The sequence below is a fragment of the Mobula birostris genome, chromosome 1, assembly GCF_030028105.1.
Source record: "Mobula birostris isolate sMobBir1 chromosome 1, sMobBir1.hap1, whole genome shotgun sequence".
Classification (NCBI taxonomy): Eukaryota; Metazoa; Chordata; class Chondrichthyes; order Myliobatiformes; family Myliobatidae; genus Mobula; species Mobula birostris.
Genome location: NC_092370.1, coordinates 167133254 through 167149827, shown reverse-complemented (window position 1 = coordinate 167149827; position 16574 = coordinate 167133254). Strand labels below are relative to the sequence as shown.

At 40.3% G+C, this 16574-nt stretch overlaps 1 protein-coding gene across 19 annotated transcripts in view; it reads left to right on the top strand.

The window, feature by feature from the left end:
- sipa1l1 (signal-induced proliferation-associated 1 like 1) overlaps positions 1–16574 on the top strand; it is a 432358-nt gene that overhangs the window by 178320 nt on the left and 237464 nt on the right. For 15 of the 19 annotated variants that reach the window (XM_072265599.1, XM_072265573.1, XM_072265549.1 and 12 more), the window contains one exon: positions 7804–7924. The exons of the other annotated variants lie outside the window; for them this stretch is intronic. The gene's annotated coding sequence lies outside the window, so the exon portion shown is untranslated. The remainder of the gene's footprint in view (positions 1–7803; positions 7925–16574) is intronic. 19 annotated transcript variants of the gene reach the window in all.

The following is a 16574-nucleotide window of genomic DNA, read 5'->3' as shown; positions in this document are numbered from 1 at the left end:
TGGAAAAGTATTTCTACTTTATAAAGGCTGTGTATTTATCATATCATTCCTGCTTTTACTATATGTTACTGTTATTTTAGGTTTTATGTGTTATTTGGCATGATTTGGTCGGTTATTTTTGGGTCTGTGAACGCTCACAAAATTTTCCCATATAAATAAATGGTAATTGCTTCTTCACTTTATGACATTCTGGCTTACGAACCGTTTCATAGGAACGCTCCACCTTCGGATGGTGGGGGAAACCTGTATAATGCTACTTTGCTGATTAGATTTTGTGTAACTTGTCTCTTTATTAATGACTGCCCCATTAAAATAAGGTCTGAACAATAGCTAACGTTGGAGTAGCACACAATATCATGCTGTTCTAATGTGAGTTGGTTATGATCACAATTTATTATATGATATTGAGGACAATTCTCAGTCCTAGTTTATAGAACTATACATTGGGGAAATGAGCTCTGCAAAAAGTAAAATTGCACCTTTCTTTCAGACTTGAAATTTATTTGAGAATAGCTCATGAGTCAGTCTGGTCGCAGAAAATAAATTGAATATTTTCAATAACTTTGGCTTGTGTCACATTATTTTAAATAGCTGCATAAGACTCAAAGTTTGAATGTTAATGTTTACATCATGTTCTATGTAGAATAAAACCTTTTATAGAGGAATCATAAATTTGAGCAAAACTGTGCTGAACCATGTGGGGGGATGAGTGGGTTGGAGTGCAGGGTGATAGAAGCTGGAATGTCAACTATAAAATCTAATGGCTTGGTGTTTGTGATTATTGCTACAAAGTAGACATACAGCTGTTACTAATTGGGGCTGAATTTATCTTTTCAGAGTCACTGCCTCCCATCCACTTGATATCCTTTATTTCTTTCCAAGATCTTAACAATTCTCTGTTCCTGTGTGTCTATACTGTATAAATACAGCTCTGATCAAGTAACAAAATAGTATCATAGTTCCACACATCCATACTCCCACATATGCAACGGTGTAGCGTACAAACACATTTGGAGGTTTCTATGCAGATGTTTTCAACATAAGTTGCTAGTTGAAGAGACTTAGTTTTTTCTCTCTGTTCCAACCTCTGTCACATCTTGACCTTAATGTTACTTGTCTGTGCACCAGCTGTTATTGTGCTATTTTGTGGATGGCTGTGTTGGAAAAATAATGTAGTACCATTCAGGATTATGGAGACGGACTAGTTTGATGGATCGTTAAAAGTGTTTTAGAAATAATCCATTTAATAAGTAGCAGTGCAGAGAATATTTACATTGCCCTGCATAAATGAAAGAACACAAAAGGACATTGTGTTATAAAACCGCTTTCTGCATTATGTATCTGTCAGTGACATTGAAAATATTAATACAATAATGCATTTGTTATGACTAGACAGTATCGAAACTTGGCATTTTTGTCCTCCCCGTTTCCTTTCCCAAAGGATTATGAAACTAAAACAGTTGAGAGTTTTGGAAATAGATTGCATTTACAATTTTGTCTTTTTTTAAAATTATTTTCTAGTTTGTATCGACTATCTAATACAAACTAGTGTAAAAATCAACTGATGAAAAATATCAAATGATGAAAAAGTAACTGACGAAAAACTTATGAACAAACATTATCCAAACCCTTTTAAAATGCAGGTTTTCAATGTAGTTGCCATTTTTCTTAGCTTGAGATGAAGCATCTGAAGTACAGTGGCATGCAAAAGTTTGGGCACACCTGGTCAAAATTTCTGTTACTATGACTAGCTAAGCGAGTAAAAGATGACCTGATTTCCAAAAGGCATAAAGTTAAAGATGACACATTTCTTTAATATTTTAAGCAAGAAAACTTTTTTTTATTTCCATCTTTTACAGTTTCAAAATAACCAAAAAGGAAAAGAGCCCAAAGCAAAGGTTTGGGCTCCCTGCATGGCAGTACTTAGTAACATCCTCTTTGGCAAGTATCGCAGCTTGTAAATGCTTTTTGTAGCCACCTAAGAGCCTTGTGTGGGGGATTTTCAGCCATTCGTCCTTGCAAAAGGCTTCTAGTTCTGTGAGATTCTTGGGCCGTCTTGCATGCACTGCTCTTTTAAGGTCTATCTACAGATCTTCGATGATGTTTAGGTCAGGGGACTGTGAGGGCCATGGCAAAACCTTCAGCTTGCGCCTCTTGAGGTAGTCCATTGTGGATTTTGAGGTGTGCTTAGGATCATTATCCTGTTGTAGAAGCCATCCTCTTTTCATCTTGGGCTTTTTTTTTTACAGATGGTGTGATGTTTGCTTCCAGAATTTGCTGGTATTTAATTGAATTCATTCTTCCCTCTACCAGTAAATATTCCCCATGCCAAAAAGTTCTATTCAAAAAGTTCAAAGGAACATCTAAACAAGCCTGATGCATTTTGGAAACAAGTCCTGTGGACTGATGAAGTTAAAATAGAACTTGTTGGCCACAATGAGAAAAGGTATGTTTGAAGAAAAAAGGGTACAGAATTTCATGAAAAGAACACCTCTCCAACTGTTAAGCACAGGGGTGGATCGATCATGCTTTGCGCTTGTGTTGCAGCCAGTGGCACGGGGAACATTTACTGGCAGAGGGAAGAATGAATTCAATTAAATACCAGCAAATTCTGGAAGCAAACATCACACCGTCTGTAAAAAAAAAAGCCCAAGATGAAAAGAGGATGGCTTCTACAACAGGTTAATGATCCTAAACACACCTCAAAATCCACAATGGACTACCTCAAGAGGCGCAAGCTGAAGGTTTTGCCATGACCCTCACAGTCCCCTGACCTAAACATCATCGAAGATCTGTGGATAGACCTTAAAAGAGCAGTGCATGCAAGATGGCCCAAGAATCTCACAGACTAGAAGCCTTTTGCAAGGAAGAATGGGTGAAAATCCCCCAAAGAAGAATTGAAAGACTCTTAGCTGGCTACAGAAAGCATTTACAAGCTGTGATACTTGCCAAAGGGGGTGTGACTAAGTACTGCCATGCAGGGTGCCCAAACCTTTGCTTTGGGCTCTTTTCATTTTTGGTTATTTTGAAACTGTAAAAGATGGAAATTTAAAAAAAGTTTTCTTGCTTAAAATATTAAAGAAATGTGTCATCTTTAACTTTATGCCTTTTGAAAATCAGGACATCTTTTACTGGCTTAGCTATTCATAGTAACAGAAATTTTGACCAGGGGTGCCCAAACTTTAGCATGCCACTGTATAAATTGTAGGGAATGTAGGAATCAGAATCGGAACCAGAATGCTGCTGGTTGTGGGCGATGCCCAGTCATTAAACACAAGAGCTTCTGGAGTTGCTAGAAATCTTGAACAACACACACAGATTACTGAAGGAACTCAGGAAGCCAGACAGTATCTATGGAGGGGAATAAACAGTCGACACTTTGGGCCAAAGTCCTTCATCAGGACTGGAAAGACGGAGCTTCTTTTCTGGCTTCTGCCCCTTCCTTTCCTATCATGCTATAGGGGCTTAACTTGAAGCATTAACTGTTTATTCCCCTCTATAGATGCTGCCTGACTTACTAAGTTCCTTCAGCATTTTGTCTGTGAAGGCATATCTCCATTTTGTGGACACAAGGGATTCTGTAGATGCTGGAAATCCAGAGGAACACACACAAAATGCTGGAGGAACTCAGCAGGTCAGACAACATCCGTGAAGGTGAATAAGCACTCAACAGTTCGGGCTGAGACCCTTCATCAGCCTCTGTTTTGTGGACAATGTTAACTGAAAGGTGCATATTTGTCAGGGCTTCTGAGAGAATGCCACTTCAAAGTGGTACCGTGGAATCATGAATGTTCAATATGAAAACTAAAAGCTCACTCTTTTGATGGTACCCAGTCCTTCACTGAGATTTCAGCTTGACTAATACCAATATCCATTAAGACTTAAATCAGCCATCTCCTGATTTGGGGTGAGAGTGCTACCAACTGGGCTCTGGCTGAAACACTTGTGTTTGCACCCATGTGTTGTTGATGGCAGTTTTGAAAAAATTTGCAATATATTTTTGTTCTTTGGATGTAGACATTCTGGTAAGGCTGTACTTATTACATGCCATTGTTGGGTTTGGGATTTCGCTTGGTAGTCATACCTAATGCAGATCTCTTGACAATTTTTGGGATTTACATAGACAATTTTGGCTTTCTTTTCAACGTCCCATCACCACACCACTATGCCAGTGATATGAGCATTTGATCAAGCCAATCTGTCACCTTTGGAAGCAAATAAATCTAATCACCCGGCTTTTGTTTCTTTAATTAGAGACATCTAAGTTAGTGTGAATGCTTGCATTATCCTGCCATAATTTTCAAATCTGTGAGAATATTTTTCATATCCTTTGCTCTAAATCTGACATATAATCTTTGCTTAATTCAGAATCAGGTTTAATATCACTGGCATATGTTGTGAAATTTGTTAACTTGTGGCAGCAGCAGTACATTGCAGTGCATGATAATATAGGAAAAAACTGTGAATTACAGTAAAAAAAGTATGTGTATATTGAATGAAATAAGTAGTGCAAAAACAGAAATTTAGAAAATGTAGTGAGGCACTGCTCCTTGAAGATATCTTGGATACTTAGTGCCATCCTTCCATAATTTTCAAATTTGCATCACCTTGTAAAATGTGATTCAAAGATACTGTAATATTGAGTAAGATAGGTTTACCTGTAATATTCAGGAGTGCAATATACATTTACAGGACAAACTAGGAGCTAGGATTGAATGAGAACACTGAGCTGACTAGTCACACTCACTAAAAGGGGCATGGCCACTTATTAAAGTTCAAAGTAGATTTATTATCAAAGTATGTATATGTCACAATATACAACCTTGGGATTCATTTTCTTGTGGGCAAACTCAATAAATTCCCTGTAGAATAATAACCATTATAGTGCTGAGAAGGAATTTATTCTCCTAAAAGGTGGTGATGTTTTGGAATTCAGTACCTAAGAGGGCTGCCAAGACGGTCACTGAGCATATGGAATGCCTACGTTGAGCTTATTGTCATATGCATTAGTGTATGTGTGTACAAAGAAGCACTTGTGTGCAGCAGCATATCAAGCATATAGTATCAGATACACGACATTCACAAGAAAGACATAAACAAAACTTGAGTTTTCAGAAGGCCTTTGAAAAGGTGCTGCACATAAGGCTGCTAAACAAGATAAGAGCCCATGGTATTCCAGGAAAGATACTAATATGGGCAGAAGATTGCCTTCTGTCAGTTAACCAGAGAGTGGGAATAAAGGTGGCCTTCTCCAGTTGGTTACCAGTAAGTAGTGATGTTCCGCAGGGGACGGTGTTAGACCCGTTGCTTTTGGAGTTATGTTAGTGATGTGAATGATGGAATTGATGACTTTGTGGGCAAGTTTGTGGATTTAACAAGGATGGGTGGAAAGGCAGGTAGTATTGAGGAAGCAGGGAATCTGCAGAAGGAGTTGGGCAGAGAATGGACGAAGAAGTGGCAGATGGAATGTAGTATAAAGAAGTTTAATGGTCCTACACTTTGGTAGAAGGAATAAAGGAGTAGACTATTTTCTAAATGGGGAGCAAATTCAGAAATTGGAGGTGCAAAGGGACTTGAGAATCCTAGTGCAGAATTCCCTAAAGTTATCTTGCAGGTTATGTCACTAGTGAGGAAGGCAAATGCAATGTAAACATCCATTTTAAGAGGACTAGATTAAAGAGCTGGGATATAATGCCGAGACTTCATAAAATATTGGTCAGGCTGCATTTGTGGGCAGTTTTAGGCAGTTATATAAGAAAGGGTATGCTGGCATTGAGAGGGTCCAGAGGAGGTTTATGAGGGTGAACCCAGGAATGAAAGGGTTAACGTATGAGGAATGTTTGATGGGTCTGGGTCTATACTCACTGGAGTTTAGAAGAATAAGGGGAGCATCTCATTGAAACCTACCCAATATCGAAAGACCTAGATAGAGTGGATCTGGAGAAGATGTTTCTAATAGTGGGAGAGTCCAGGACCAGAGAGCATCACCTTGGAATAGAAGGACGACTTTAGATTAGCAATGAGGAGGAATTTCTTTAGCCAGAAGGTGGTGAATCTGTGGAATTCATTGCCACCAGACTGGCATAGAGGTTAAGTTATTGGGTATACTTAAAGTGGAGTTTGATATCTTTTTGATTAGTTAGGGCATCAAAAATTACAGGGAGAGGGCAAGAGCGTGGGGCAGAGATGAAAAATAATTCAATGTGATTGAGTGGTGGAGCAGACTTGATAGTCCAAATGGCCTAATTCTACTCCTATATCTTATAGTCTAAAACTATACAAGAAAGAACAAATCAAAAAAAGTACATTATAGTGTAAGGTGGTCATAATATTGCTATACGAAGGTTGTGATTAGGGTGGTAAAACCCGAGCTATCAATGGGATTAGGTATTCAGGGAATTGAGGGCTGTGGGATAAGTGCTATAAATGGTGCCATCGTAGAAGATTAGCCATGATATTGAATGGCAAAGCAGGCACAAGATGCTGAATTCCTTTTTCCTATATGCCTGTATAAAAGTAATCATTGAATGGAATAATTGGTCTTCTCAACATAGAGATGTGGAAGACTCTGCCCTTTGAAATTGTAACTCACCTCATACATTCAACTTTGTGATTGTACAAGTAGAGAGTATATCATAGCAAACTGCCTGGGCACACATCGCCTTTAATTAACAGGAGTTGCACAAGGTACTTTGATTTTTCTGATTTTGAATCTGGCTGTGTGTGCCTACTACAAAGGAAATGTTCAAATTTGTATGCATGCTCTCCACAGTACGATTTGATCGCAGTAATTCTTTCTTTATTAGGCTACATTACACATTCAGATTCACATACTTACCCATTTACTCTGCCATATTTTGTGAAATTCAACCAATATAGCCAGGGACAGTGATGACTTCTATAATTGATGCTTCAATCAAAATGTTCATTAAATGTTTGAAGCAACCCAATCATTGTACAACTTTAGTCATCAGCAAGTGTCATTTTTCGGTACAATGTGCACTGGAGGATATTTCAGCATTTTAATCAAATTCAGATGATGCTGATAAATTGCTCGAGCTTTGTTTGGTGCTTCCTGTTATCGCTACCCTTCGGTGTTTTTATCTTGTAACAGACTCTGTGTATAATAAATCTGTGCCTTTCTGTGTCTTTCTGTGTGTGCTTGTCTGTTATGTGCATAATGTGTGCGGGATTTGTGGCATGCCATGAAGTAAATTGCTTGCGTGCTCGCAGGGATAATCCATAGCTGGATTTATTCACAATAAGCAATATTGTATTGTGAACAATATTCGTGTCCCATCTGGTACATTCCATGACGCATTTCCAGTGCCTGAGTGTGCTTTTCCTCTTCATTGTTTTTTCAAACTTGACTTTTCATTTAATTGTATTTACTTAGATGCCATGCAGCACAGGTATAGACACTGCCGTTCTTGGCCTGTTTGGGATACAAGCAATTTAAGTTAATAAATTAATCACCCCTGTAAATATCGCTTTAATTAAAACACGTTTATATCCTTCGCTTTGTCCCCTTTAATGGTTAAGTTTCAAGGTGAATGCTGCAGCATTTATTCTATTCTGTCACTTCAGTGGTGTCTGCTGCAAACTTTTTAACTGGTCCTTGTGAATCTGAGTCATAATCATGCAAGAACAATTGGTAGGGAAGCTTTACTTTGACGTATGTTACTCAAATGAAATACTGTATGCTCGGAGGAATGAGGCTGGATCATGAGTCATATTGGAATGCTTTATTTTTAAGTTGTTGCATCTTTCAACTGATCATATTTTGGATGCACTATTTAACAGGAAACAACAGTGGAGACCAGATTTGGAAATGTGATTCAAGTTGTGACAGTAGAGTCCTGGCAGTTGGAACAGGATACCTTGCAGTGTGCTTGGAGGATTTACTTCTGATTTTTCAGCACATGTAAGCAAAAAGAACAATCCCTTTGAAATAAATTCAAAGAATATGTTTTGTCTTTGGTAAAGTTCTGTTCTTTTACACAACTTAATCTCTTAATGTCTATGAATTGTGATATTGTGTTCCAAAAGGTTAGATTTGAGCTGAATCTGTCATTTGAAGTGCCACATGAAAGTAAGGGCTAATGTTTCCAATTGCAAATCAATTAGCCAGCCACTTTTAATTCGGGCATGGTTGCGTGGATCTTTAACAAAGTATATTTTTACATGAATAGTGTGCATTACCAGCAGAACTCCACTACTGGTTGTTGAGAATTTTTCTGGGAAATGCAATGTATTAGTCCACCTAAATAACATGTTGGTGGTTACCATGAAAATTTTGTCATACCATGTAATCTCCCTACCACAGGTATGTAATTCTACATTTATTCCCACATGATTAGGGGTTCAAACCAAATTTGGCATTTTCCAATACATAAAGACAACATCTGGAAAATCTGGCAGTATTGTCTTCTATATACAATGACAGCCGGTATACCTCATGATATTCCAGAAGTAGGCAGTCTCTCCCTACCCTACAGCGAGAATATTAGCAAGACAGTTGGGCAAACTAGTTTAAAGCTGCTAGTAGCCACTTGTATAGTAATACTAATCACTAGTAATACCATTTTTTAAAAAAAAGTTCATTTTTTAAGACCGTGCTTAATTGTTATCTTTTATGTGCCTGCTGGTTATCTAAATGCTTTTCCTAATGTAGGAGTCAGTTTAAGAGTAGAATTTGGCTGGTGTGCCTTCACCTACATATATTTTGTCTTTGGTAAAGGTCTGTTTTTATAAGCAGCTTAACCTCTTAATGCTTGTGAATTGTAATAGTGTTCCAGAGGGTTAGATTTGAGCTGGATCTGTCATTTGAATCGACGCATGAAAAGTAAAGGCTACTGCTTCCAATTGCACCTCCCTTCTACTATGTCTCAACCCTTGGAAAATGTCATTTTGAATGATGTATGATAGCATTGAGACAACCTGTGGAATTATACATCAGTATCAATCCTTACCTTAGGAAGTGAATGAAGAAACTGTATGTTCACAGGACACGGGACGAAAAAGACCATTTTTCTGCACTTTCTTTCAAATACCTTTTGATGTTGTGCTTTATTTTCCACAATGGCAGGAAAGTGACTGATTGCCATAAATAAGCACTTCACTGTAATTTCAAGAGAAAACTTTGTTCAAACTAATCATAACGTGGGGGGAAAATAATTCTGAATTACTAATGTATTATTATTTGTGAGAGGATGAGGTGGAAATTGAGGATCTGTGCAGAAACAGTTTGAAGTAACCTTATCTTCTCTTGAACCTGAAGCTGGAAAATGCAATGCTTCCTTGGAAGATTGTATATTTTAATTCTTCTTGTGCATTCTTCTGAATCTCGGTTGTCTGGAAGCAAGGATAGTTTATGACTCTTGGAAAACACCTTTCCACAGGCATTGGGGAGCAGACTGATAGCTGCTATTTGCTGCATCTGTGTCTGGAGTTTTGTTACTTTGGAAATCGTATTGCTCCTGACCTAACTCATGACATAATTTCTTATAGTTCAGAGCAGAGTGATACTGAAAAGACTCCAATCAGAAGTCTGTAATCCTAAATTTCACAAGAAGCCCCAGGAGAAAAATGTGCATAATTTTTTTTATAACTAGCCAGATATTTTAAAACAAAAACAATTTGTTAACATCTGTTTGCTACTGTCTTTGTCTGGATTGTGGAGGAGTGGAGTAAAGGCCTATTGATTTCTCAGAAAACCTTTGTGGGAGGTTGGGTGCACATAAGAAAACCCAGAGAAGCAGAGGAGATGAAGATGCTTGTATATTACTTCCTGCATTATTTTTAACCATTTTTTAAAAAAACTTATTGAATCACAGAAGCTTCATTAACAATCAGGGCAAACACTTCAAAAGTCTTATAATGACCATATATTTAAAATAATTCTTAAATGATTGTGGTTTAAAACTTCAATATAATAAAGCAAAGGTTATCAAAGGATGAACTTCTATTTCACTTAATAACCTGTTCAGATGAAAATAGAAATTTTTTCATTGTAATCTACATTGAGAAAAAAAACTAGAAATGCTAAATAAGTTAGGCATCCTCACATGCAGAGAGAAACAGTTAATGTTATCAAGTCAACGATCTTTCATCACAACTATGAAGAGTTGGAAAATGATCCCTCTGACTCACAAAGCATGCTAATATTTACTTCCTCTATGTATCTTGCTGTTGCTGTTTCCTTTCAGCTAACACAGATTCTCAATGCCTGATACAGACATAAAGGTCCCTCAGTTGTCTTGACTGTCCTATTCTCATATCTCCTTTAGACTTTATTCCACTCTCCCTGCTCTTCCCACTCATGAGTACTTGTTCTGTTGATACTTGTCATACCAGTGTCTTCCTTCTTCCTTATTTATGGTTTCCTCTCCACCATAAATAACACGGGTCTCAATTACATCTGTTCCACTTCCTGCATTTCTGTTTATAGCTTTTCTTGTAGCCCCTCTCCTTCTGCCACACTAACAGTGGGATTTTCCTTTTAATGTAAGAATATAAGAACATTAGAAATGGGAGCAGTAATACGGCATCTGGCCCGTTGAACCTGCTCCGCCATTCAGTAAGATCATTGCTGATCTGGCCATGAACTCATCTCCACTTACCTCCCTTTTCCCATAACCCTTAATTCCCCTTCTATGCAAAAATCTATCCAACGTGACTTAAATATATTTACAGAGGTAGCCTCCACTGCTTCATTGGGCAGAGAATTCCACAGATACACCACCCTCTGGGAAAAGTAGTTCCTCATCATCTCCATTCTAAGTCTACTCCCCCGAACCTTAGGGCTATGTCCCCTAGTTCTAGTCTCACCTGCCAGTGGAAACAACTTTCCTGCCTCTGTCTTATCTATCCCTTTTATAATTTTATATGTTTATATAAGATCTTCTCTCATTCTTCTGAATTCCAGCGAATACAGTCCCAGGCGACTCAATCTCTCCTCATAGCCTAACTCACTCATCTCTGGAATTAACCTGGTGAACTGCCTCCAAAGCAGGTATATCCTCCAAGTAAGGAAACCAGAATTGTATGCAGTACTGCAGGTGTAGCCTCACCAGTACCATGTATAGTTGCAGCATAACCTCTCTGCTCTTAAATTCAATCCCTCTAGTAATGAAGGTCAACATTCCATTTGCCTTCTTGATAGCCTGCTGCACTTGCAAACCAACCTTTTGTGATTCACGCACAAGCAAGTCCCTCTGCATAGCATCATGCTGCATTTTTTTTTACCATTTAAGTAATAATCTGCTCTTTCATTTTTCCTTCCAAAGTGGATGATCTCACATTTAACACCATTGTACTCCATCTGCCAGACCCTTGCCCACTCACTTAACCTACCCATATCTTTCTGCAGACTCTCCATATCTTCTGCACAATTTGCTTTTCCAATCAATTTAGTATCATCAGCAAATGCAGCACAGAGCGTCATAGGAAGTCATTCCTGCCTGTGGCTATCAAACTTTACAACTCCTACCCTGGAGGGTCAGACACCCTGAGCCAATAGACTGGTCCTGGTCTTATTTCATAATTTACTGGCATAATTTACATATTACTATTTAACTATTTATGGTTCTATTACTATTTATTATTTATGGTGCAAGTGTAACGAAAACCAACTTCCCCCGGGATCAATAAAGTATGACAATGACTGACTATGAAATTTAGGTATACTGCACTCGGTCCCCTCTTCCAGATTGATAATGTGTATTGTGAATAGTTGTGGGCCCAGCACCAACCCCTGTGGCACACTACTCACCACTGATTGCCAACCAGGGTAACACCGATGTATCCCAACTCTCTGCTTTTTATTAGTTAACCAATCCTCTATTAATGCTAGTACATCACCCCCCACTCTATGCATCCTTATCTTATGGATATGTCTTTTATGTGGCTCCTTATTGAACATCTTCTGGAAATCCAAGTAAATAGCATCCAACTTTTCCACTGTATCCACTGCACTCGTTATATCCTCAAAGAACTCCAGTAAGTTTGTCAAACAGGACCTTCCTTTGCTGAATCCATGCTGCGTCTGCCTGATGGATCCATTTCTTTCCAGGTGCCTCACTATTTCTTCTTTAATGATAGCTCCAAGCATTCTTCCAACTACAGATGTTAAACTAGCTGGCCTATAGTTACCTGCCTTTTGCCTACATCCTTTTTTGAACAGTGACATGACACTTGCTGTCTTCCAATCTGCTGGGACCTGCCCAGAGTCCAGAGAATTTTGATAGATCATCACCAAAGCCTCTACTATAACTTCTGCCATTTCTTTCAGTACCCTGGGATGCATTCCATCAGGACCAGGGGACTTGTCTACCTTCAGGCCCATATGTTTGCTCAGCACTACCTCTTTAGTGATAGCTATTGTTTTGAGGTCCTCACCTCCCATCATAGCCATAACATCTCTCTTTGGCATGTTATGCATACTCCACCATGAAGACCGGCCAAAATAGTAATTCAAAGCTTGCCTTGCCTTTCAGCCACTCATAGAACATAGAATAGTACAGCACAGTACAGGCCCTTCGGCCCACAATGTTCCTTCAAACCTTGCCTCCCATATAAGACCCCACCTTAGATTCCTCCATATACCTGTCTAGTAGTCTCTTAAACTTCACTAGTGTATCTGCCTCCACCACTGACTCAGGCAGTGCATTCCACGCACCAAGCACTCTCCGAGTAAAAAAACCTTCCTCTAATATCCCCCTTGAACTTCCCACCCCTTACCTTAAAGCCATGTCCTCTTGTATTGAGCAGTGGTGCCCTGGTAAAGAGGCGCAGGCTATCCACTCTATCTATTCCTCTTATTATCTTGTACACCTCTATCATGTCTCCTCTCATCCTCCTTCTCTCCAAAGGGTAAAGCCCTAGCTCCCTTAATCTCTGATCATAATGCATACTTTCTAAACCAGGCAGCATCCTGGTAAATCTCCTCTGTACCCTTTCCAATGCTTCCACATCCTTCCTATAGTGAGGTGACCAGAACTGGACACAATACTCCAAATGTGGCCTAACCAGAGTTTTATAGAGCTGCATCATTACATCGCAACTCTTAAACTCTATCCCTCGACTTATGAAAGCTAACACCCCATAAGCTTTCTTAACTACCCTATCCACCTGTGAGGCAACTTTCAGGGATCTGTGGACATGTACCCCGAGATCCCTCTGCTCCTCCACACTACCAAGTATTCTGCCATTTACTTTGTACTCTGCCTTGGAGTTTGTCCTTACAAAGTGTACCACCTCACACTTCTGAACTCCATCTGCCACTTCTCAGCCCACTCCTGCATCCTGTCGATGTCTCTCTGCAATCTTTGACAATCCTCTACAATATCTACAACACCACCAACCTTTGTGTCGTCTGCAAACTTGCCAACCCACCCTTCTACCCCCACATCCAGGTCGTTAATAAAAATCACGAAAAGTAGAGGTCCCAGAACAGATCCTTGTGGGACACCACTAGTCACAATCCTCCAATCTGAATGTACTCCCTCCACCACCACCCTCTGCCTTCTGCGGGCAAGCCAATTCTGAATCCACCTGGCCATACTTCCCTGGATCCCATGCCTTCTAACTTTCTGAATAAGCCCACCGTGTGGAACCTTGTCAAATGCCTTACCCAAATCCATATAGATCACATCCACTGCACTACCCTCATCTATATGCCTGGTCACCTCGTCAAAGAACTCTATCAGGCTTGTTAGACACGATCTGCCCTTCACAAAGCCATGCTGACTGTCCCTGATCAGACAATGATTCTCTAAATGCCTATAGATCCTATCTCTAAGAATCTTTTCCAACAGCTTTCCCACCACAGACGTAAGGCTCACTGGTCTATAATTACCCGGACTATCCCTACTACCTTTTTTGAACAAGGGAACAACATTCACTTCCCTCCAATCCTCCGGTACCATTCCCGTGGACAACATAAAGATCCTAGCCAGAGGCTCAGCAATCTCTTCTCTCGCCTCGTGGAGCAGCCTGGGGAATATTCCGTCAGGCCCTGGGGACTTACCTGTCCTAATGTATTTTAACAACTCCAACACCTCTTCTCCCTTAATATCAGCATGCTCCAGAACATCAACTTCACTCATATTGTCCTCACCATCATCAAGTTCCCTCTCATTGGTGAATACCAAAGAGAAGTATTCATTGAGGACCTCGCTCACTTCCACAGCCTCCAGGTACATCTTCCCACCTTTATCTCTAATCGGTCCTACCTTCACTCCTGTCATCCTTTTTTTCTTCACATAATTGAAGAATGCCTTGGGGTTTTCCTTTCCACTACTCGCCAAGGCCTTCTCATGCCCCCTTCTTGCTCTTCTCAGCCCCTTCTTAAGCTCCTTTCTTGCTTCCCTATGTTCCTCAATAGACCCATCTGATCCTTGCTTCTTAAACCTCATGTATGCTGCCTTCTTCCTCCTGACTAGATTTTCCACCTCACTTGTCACCCATGGTTCCTTCACCCTACTATTCTTTATCTTCCTCACCAGGACAAATTTATCCCTTACATCCCGCAAGAGATCTCTAAACATCGACCACATGTCCATAGTACATTTCCCTGCAAAAACATCATCCCAATTCACACCCGCAAGTTCTAGTCTTATAGTCTCATAATTTGCTTTTCCCCAATTAAAAATTTTCCTGTCCTCTTTGATTCTATCCTTTTCCATGATAATTATAAAGGCCAGGGAGCAGTGGTCACTGTCCCCCAGATGCTCACCCACTGAGAGATCTGTGACCTGACCCGGTTCATTACCTAGTACTAGATGTAGTATGGCATTCCCCCTGGTCGGCCAGTCCACATACTGTGACAGGAATCCATCCTGGACACACTTAACAAATTCTGCCCCATCTAAACCCTTGGAACTAATCAGGTGCCAATCAATATTAGGGAAGTTAAAGTCACCCATGATACCAACCCTGTTATTTTTGCACCTTTCCAAAATCTGCCTCCCAATCTGCTCCTCTGTATCTCTGCTGCTACCCCCAGTAGAGTAACTGCTCCCTTCCTGTTCCTGACTTCCACCCATATTGACTCAAAAGAGGATCCTGCTACATTACCCACCCTTTCTGTAGCTGTAATAGTATCCCTGACCAGTAATGCCACCCCTCCTCCTCTTTTTCCGCCCTCTCTATCCCTTTTAAAGCACTGAAATCCAGGAATATTGAGAATCCATTCCTGCCCTGGTGCCAGCCAAGTCTCTGTAATGGCCACTACATCATAATTCCATGTACGTATCCAAGCTCTCAGTTCATCACCTTTGTTCCTGATGCTTCTTGCATTGAGGTACACACATTTCAGCCCTTCTACCTTACTTCTCTTTCCTCAAAGCCTCTCTGTATGTTAGATCTGGCTTTACTTCACTCAGTGAAATTTACTAGTCTTCTGTAATTTCTACCACCTTAAAGATGATGCGATTGCCTCACTTGTTGCTGTCTTGTACCCTTCTGGCATTCCAAATGAGGCCATCCCCTTGCAAGTCCATGATTCACTCTTCCATCTCTGCCATTGTCGTACTCCTTGGGGCACATTCCGATGCAGATGCAAGGGACGTAGTTAGTGCCTTTTTAACTTTTTTTTTTCCTTTCCACCATTTAGGGATATAATTTCTAATTGTCTTTACTGCATTTGGTGCATGTCATGTAATCTCCTCTTAATAGATAACACAGGTTGGGTGATCCCTTTGTGCCACAACTATTCAGTCTGCAAGGGTGGCTCTGGCTTACATTTGACATTTACTTCTCCTGATTTGACCTCTTGCACTGTTCCAACAAAGCCTAGCAGAATTGGATACATCTGCCGAGCAGTTATGTTATAGCCCTTAAGGCCAATTTATACTTGTACGTCAAATCGACGCTGTAGGTACGGCGTAGCTGTGTACCTCACGCCATAACCAGACGCGCATCTCCCCAAAAATGTAATTACGCATCGTGGCGATGCAGACCGCAACGACTGTGATTGGTCCGCTTGGTCGCATCGCATTTCCTCCTACGCTGCATTAGCTTCCCATTGGGCGACTGAAGGGCAGGGAAGGAACTCTGGCTGCAGTGCTTTCCATAAAGCTTTACAGACCTCCGAAATTATGGAGAACCCTGTGCTTGACGCCAGTTTGTAGCTAGCTGCTGCAGCCTGTTGACTTCCACCTGAAGCTAAAACTCGAATGGCGATGGCAGTCTCTGAGTATACTGTGCGTACACTGATGCGAAATAAATGGTTGCAAGCAATGAACCAAATTGTCAAATCTACCTGCTGACATCTGAAAATATTTGAAATGCATTTCCTCGTCCATGTCTCTCAGTGGCCAGACAAGAACAGAAAATTCACCCTCCTTCAGTTTCAGTCGCCAATGTTTGAAGTTTGAGTTTCAACACGAAGAAACTCAACACAGTGGCATAGAAACCCCACCGCCAAATAGCATTTTGGTGGTGAATTGCAGAGCGATGTAGACACACCAACGCACAAGTATAAATGCTCACAATGGCGTAGCCCACTCGCGTGGGCTACGGTGTAAGCACGTACAAGTATAAATCAGCCTTAATGATGCAACTTTGGATTC